Raw genomic sequence first — 6747 nt, 5'->3', positions numbered from 1 at the left:
CCTTAGCTTGGCAATCTCTGCCGGTTTCCGACCTTGGCTTAGTCCTTCCATGAGCTTGTATAACACATTCTTCAATTGAACTTGCAAAATAATGCCAACGTGATAAAACTTTCCACGCAGGGCTCTTGCTCTTTCTAGACAGGACTCGACAACACCATCTTAACAACGTTAGGCCTCAGACTTTAGGCCTCTCTCATGGAAAACTAGTATTCAAAGAAACACAAAAGAATAATTAATGAAAGAATTAGAATTTGTTCTGTTACCTACCCACCTTTGCTAAATATTAACCCATTAATAAATGTTACCTAGCCAAAGCATTTTAGTACTTACACCACATAAAGACAAAAAGACATAACATAAGCACACACAAATAAGCACATACCATTAATTAAACAGCCGCATTTTAATACTGACAAAGACAATAGACAAGGTTAGTTCATTATTTTTCATGTACATGCAGTTGCAACATAGAGCAAAAATGTTAAACCCTCATGTCATGTATGCGTTTTAATCTAGGTTGATTAATATAATTCACTCCATGCCTATTAGTACAATTATTTAATTATGGAAGTTTAACTTTGCGAGTCGAAATAAAATATATTTCTAAACCTCGCTCCATCAGTTGCTAATGCGAGTATTCCCATACGTAAAAGAAGAATGCAACGTCTTACCCCGTGTTCTAATTGAAATTATAAATAGGGCGCATGGGTTTTAAAATCTATGCCTTCAGCGAACCCTTTATACTGTTTTAGCTGAATGCAATATTCTTTGTTATTTTCTTAACTGATGCTAGGAGTCAGATCTTTTAAAAAGAGCTTCAAATGCGCTGGGGACAGCTCCTATAAAAGTGCTACAGTGCATTGAGAAACCTCGGCAGCCTTTGACAAATTCCTATTAAAAGTATACCGAGATGCTTCCTCTCTGAAAGTCTCCAATTTTAAGAGAAACCTTAATGTGTCTGCTGCGTGTTCTTTATACTATCGTTCCCTGTGTTTGTTTCAACGATGTTCATGTTTGTGGTTATTCAGCCTTAAAAAGCTATTTATAATGTCCCAATCGCGTTGCTGTGCGCATCAAACCCCCCAAGGCGCCTCCTGTTCCTCGCACACTCTGTGGTGAACCTGCAGATTTCTCCTCATATCAGCTCCATAGGAATCAGTGCTCGCAACCGGTCGGAGAGAAGGTATTTCTATTTTTTTTCTTCCCATTGTTGCATCTTGCCCCGATTGTTGCGTCTCTCTTGCCCATCCCGTGTCGTCTTCCTTATCATTGTTCATTTAACGGGCTGCAGGCAGGGGTGAACATGCATGAGGCAATTATTTAATAAAACACGTGGCAGGCAATTATCTCTGGTTACCCGTCCCTGCATTGTGCCTCGATTGTTGCGTCTCTCCTGCTCCTTCTCCTGATTTCTTACCATTGCTTATTTATTTAACGTAATACTTCTATGTGACCTTTTACTTAGTGCTGTTTTTAGCTGAAAATAGAGCCAGAGCCACTTGCAGTTGGATTTAAACTAAAATCTCCGGATTTCAAGGGCTGCCAAGGGAAAACATTTTTGTTTCACTTTTTTCATGTTTGTAGCATCGACTTTTCACAAACTTTTCGTGCTCTATCCCCAGTGCTAGCAGGGCATGCACCTACTAATATCTAAAGTAAAATACTCCCTCATTCATTCCATTGCCATGGGACTCACTCGGAATAAAAGGAGCCTCTAAACACATTAAACAGGTCACCATCTTTCTATGTAATGGACAGTTTTTACAGGGTTAACTCAAACAAACATTCATTTGTAAGTTGTATGCTGAATAGCAGAAGAAAAACAGAAGTGGGAAGAGGCTAAAATCATTTTCAGTGCTGGCTCCATACCATCTCCCCACGCTGCTTTTTAGGTCTCGCCCTGGAACAGGGACGGAGACTTATAGGCGGCTGATGCCGGGGAATGAGGGACACAAAACTGGCACGATTTTCAGCATTCGGATTTGGCTGCGCGAACGCGCACGTTCCGTCCTGCGCCGCCCTCCCAGCCTACTGCGCATGCGCCGCCCTCCCAGCCTACCGCGCATGCATGCATGCACACAGACACAGACACACACACACACACACACGTCGCAGACAGACACTCGCTCACACACACACCCCCTCCCCCACAGTCACACACACGCACTCCAAGACACATACACACACGCACGCACACACATACACACACATACACAGGCCGCCCCCCCCCGCGCCTACATGCTCCTCTCCCTCCGCCCGCCCGCCGCTCAGCAACGCACTCACCGGCTTCCTCTCCTCAGCTGCAAGGCCCGGCAGCAGGACTCTTCTTCCCTCCTTCGGCACCGGGGCGCAGGGTAGGCTCCTGCCTGCTCCGGTGCTCCCTGCTCCCAACACGGCTCCAATCGCGGCTCTTCCGTGGGAGGCGGGGTAGGCTCCCGCCCTCCTACTTCCTGTTTCCGGGTGTCGCGCCGGCCTGCCTGACTTCCTGGTCGCAGGCCGGCAGAGTAACGAGGATGTTTTGCGGTATGTATTTATTTATTTAATTATGCATTTTTATATAGCGCAGACTTTACCCGAAGGCGGTATTTATTTTTTTATGTATTTATGCATTTTTATATAGCGCGGACTTTACCCGAAGGCGGTATTTCTAATCCAGATAGAAATTGCATTCACATTGTTTTCCCAGACTACGGTTATGATAATTCTGTGTTTCATAGTCATGTTAGGATTAAAGGTTTGTATCTGGTATCAAGTGTCGACCAGTGAAATACTGTCTATATCTTTGAACATATACATGTATATGGCGCCAAGGTATATATTATGGTTGTTTTATCGATTTGTGGTGTTTCTAATCCTTCCATTCTTAGGGCTTACAACCATTTTGCGGGTAACCCAGGTGGATTTGTTGCCATGGTTTTGCTATTATTTAAATAAAGTACACCTTTTAACATACCTTTCGATCTTAAAGAGAACATAAATGAATCATCGGCTTGTTTAACTGGCTTTTGGAAATGATAGTACTAGAATGAAAATCACAGTGAATTCAAAGTTGAGTTGTGTGGCCATTTCTGTAGTTGAATGAGGCTAGGTGGTATTTTGAACGTGCTCTCTTCCTCATGCAGCCCTAATTCGATGTAATACTTCTCGGGTATCATTTCTTTAACTAACCTCTTCTCTGGATTGAGATCCAGCTGTGTGTTTTGCCTCCTGTCTCAATTTTCCTTCTATTACAAATGTGTTCTTCTTTGGTTATTCATTTCACCTTGACTCCAGTGTGTGGCTGTAGCAAGCCAGTTTCTAATTTCCCGATCGGCTGTGTAGGGTCAGTGAATTGAGTCTGCTTGACCTGCTGTCTGGCTCAAGGCGATTGCTGCCTTTTCCTAAAGTCAGTGCGGTCAATGGAATAGCACAAGCGCTGAGCTTCTCTCAAAATTAGAAAGCTAATTTAATGTTGCTTTCTCCTCGATCGACTCAATTCATTGCAACTACCTCGCAAAATATCCCCAGTTCACATTGCTGAGGTTAACCTCCCTTTGCGGATCCTTTAAGTGCGGGGAGAGGTTGCCACACTGATCTTTACCAGGTTCAAATCAGGCAGCCAGTAGCATAACTATCTAGAGTGCACAAATTAGAAGGGGTGTTAATATGCACCGCTGACCATCTTCACAAACCAAAAGAGAAAAAGTAAACACATTTGTTTATGAGATTGGAACACATGCAAAATTGTTTTTGTGTACCAGTCTTCCATTGTTTGTAATCACTATATGCCTTACAGAATAGAGTAATCGCTTTGTAATCAGTTTTTATAAGGGCATGCACTTGTTATTGGGACCACAAAAGGAGTTTGTCAAGGTTTATGGCAGAAAAATGTTGTGGGTGCAATCATTTTGAATTTGCTGAGGTTTGTGATAGTCCTGGGGGAATTTCAATTATGCCAGAGTAATCAAAGTAAATGTGTTAATTCTGCATTACTCTTTGACACGGAATTACTGACAATAATGGAATTACTCCTGCTCATGTAATAAAGAGAATGTAGCGCTATTTCTTAGTTCAAAATGCATCCTCGCCTCCATTTTGGATGCAGGGGTGCATTTTGTGCTAATTAAATAGTGCTAGATGCCAGGAGTAAGTGAGCAGCTATTGGATTATCTCGCACACTTGAATGTTTGTTTTTTTAAAGTGCTACATGTATTATGTTTGAAACAATTAAAAACTATCAAATGTATTACCAGGGGTAAGTTGGGGGGAACCTCCTACCCCAGTAGTACATTTAACGAGCGTGGCCGCACTCACTACTCCTGTTCTGCGTGATTACACTACAAGGAATTACATGAGTTACACCCACTCCTAGTTTGACAGTAGGTGCCTTACCCCTCTGGGGAATGTAAGGCTGGCCTCGTATTCTGTTTTTTAAACACACAGTTGTTCAGAATGTGGAGAAGGTATTGTTAGTCGTGGGACAGTGTTCCAAGAGGGAGAAACAGAATTTCCAGCACACTCTTGTTAACGAGGAGCGAAATTAAGTCATAAGTATGCTTTAATATGTAGATTCTGAGGTGCCTAGAAATGCTGTTTTTTAAAGCGAAAAACATGACTTTTCAACGAAAAAGACAAGCTATCTCTACATTTATGTTACACTCTCTGTGTCGTCCTGACCAGGCCCGAAGATAACCTGTGGTTAAGACCCATTCAGCACAACACCAGTGGTTCACTTGGTTCCTCATCCGCACCACAGTGTTCTTGAGTGCTGCAAAGAGGCAATGCATTGACTTGCACAAAACAAACACATTAATAAATCCTTTTTAGGTCTCGCCCTGGAACAGGGACAGAGACTCTATAGCTGTCTGATGCCGGGGAATGAGGGACAAAAAACTGGCACGATTTTTAGCAGTCGGATTTGGCTGCGCGAACGCGCACGTTCCGTCCTGCGCCGCCCTCCCAGCCTACTGCGCATGCGCCGCCCTCCCAGCCTACCGCGCATGCATGCATGCACACAGACACAGACACACACACACACACACACACGTCACAGACAGACACTCGCTCACACACACACCCCCTCCCTCACAGTCACACACACGCACTCCAAGACACATACACACACGCACGCACACACATACACACACATACACAGGCCGCCTCCCCCCCGCGCCTACATGCTCCTCTCCCTCCGCCCGCCCGCCGCTCAGCAACGCACTCACCGGCTTCCTCTCCTCAGCTGCAAGGCCCGGCAGCAGGACTCTTCTTCCCTCCTTCGGCACCGGGGCGCAGGGTAGGCTCCTGCCTGCTCCGGTGCTCCCTGCTCCCAACACGGCTCCAATCGCGGCTCTTCCGTGGGAGGCGGGGTAGGCTCCCGCCCTCCTACTTCCTGTTTCCGGGTGTCGCGCCGGCCTGCCTGACTTCCTGGTCGCAGGCCGGCAGAGTAACGAGGATGTTTTGCGGTATGTATTTATTTATTTAATTATGCATTTTTATATAGCGCAGACTTTACCCGAAGGCGGTATTTATTTTTTTATGTATTTATGCATTTTTATATAGCGCGGACTTTACCCGAAGGCGGTATTTCTTTATTCATGTATTTATGCATTTTTATATAGCGCGGACTTTACCCGAAGGCGGTAATGCTTGCCTTTAAATACTGCATAAATAATTTTAACAACAAATACTTTATATGTAGCTTTTTATGTACATAAGAAAACTATAGCATAAAGCAAAAAACATTGCCATTTACAATAATAATAGCTCAAACTTAAATAATGCGAGACCTATTGCATTGCAAATGCTTGTTACACCTGGCCTTTAGACAGCTTCAGCTGTGTCTCCAAACTCAAAGTATAACATACACACAGTCAGCCCACTTCAGGCTCTGGTCTTTCCAAGGGTTATTCATATTTTGCTTCTATAAATCACAGCATACACCATTGGGGAATCGGTCATCCCACTTCATCCATTGCCTCTTGCAGTCTGAGTGACATCCCTTACTCTAATTACATGAGCAACCACTGCGCCCTCACCGGCCTGGTCGCCCCACGATCCTCGCTCCTGCTCCTGCGCCCTCCTGCTTCCTGTGCCGACCGATCTCCAGCGTCGCCTGCTCCCGGCGCCCCAGCCGCCGCAGGGCCGCCAGAGAAGCCCGCACCCGGTTTTCCCGCCGCCACTGACTGCAGACACGCCCCCCCGCCAGCCGATTGGCTAAGACGCTCCCGCCTCCCAGCTGACCCGCCCTCACTGCTCCCTTCTTAAGGGGACCCTCTTCTCCCGCTCAGGAGCAACCACTGCGCCCTCACCGGCCTGGTCGCCCCACGATCCTTGCTCCTGCTCCTGCGCCCTCCTGCTTCCTGTGCCGACCGATCTCCAGCGTCGCCTGCTCCCGGTGCCCCAGCCGCCGCAGGGCCGCCAGAGAAGCCCGCACCCGGTTTTCCCGCCGCCACTGACTGCAGACACGCCCCCCCGCCAGCCGATTGGCTAAGACGCTCCCGCCTCCCAGCTGACCCGCCCTCACTGCTCCCTTCTTAAGGGGACCCTCTTCTCCCGCTCAGGAGCAACCACTGCGCCCTCACCGGCCTGGTCGCCCCACGATCCTCGCTCCTGTGCCCTCCTGCTTCCTGTGCCGACCGATCTCCAGCGTCGCCTGCTCCCAGCGCCCCAGCCGCCGCAGGGCCGCCAGAGAAGCCCGCACCCGGTTTTCCCGCCGCCACTGACTGCAGACACGCCCCCCCGCCAGCCGATTGGCTAAGACGCTCCCAC

This window comes from Lissotriton helveticus, chromosome 6, assembly GCF_964261635.1.
Source record: "Lissotriton helveticus chromosome 6, aLisHel1.1, whole genome shotgun sequence".
NCBI classification, from domain to species: domain Eukaryota; kingdom Metazoa; phylum Chordata; class Amphibia; order Caudata; family Salamandridae; genus Lissotriton; species Lissotriton helveticus.
This window is presented reverse-complemented; position numbering follows the sequence as displayed.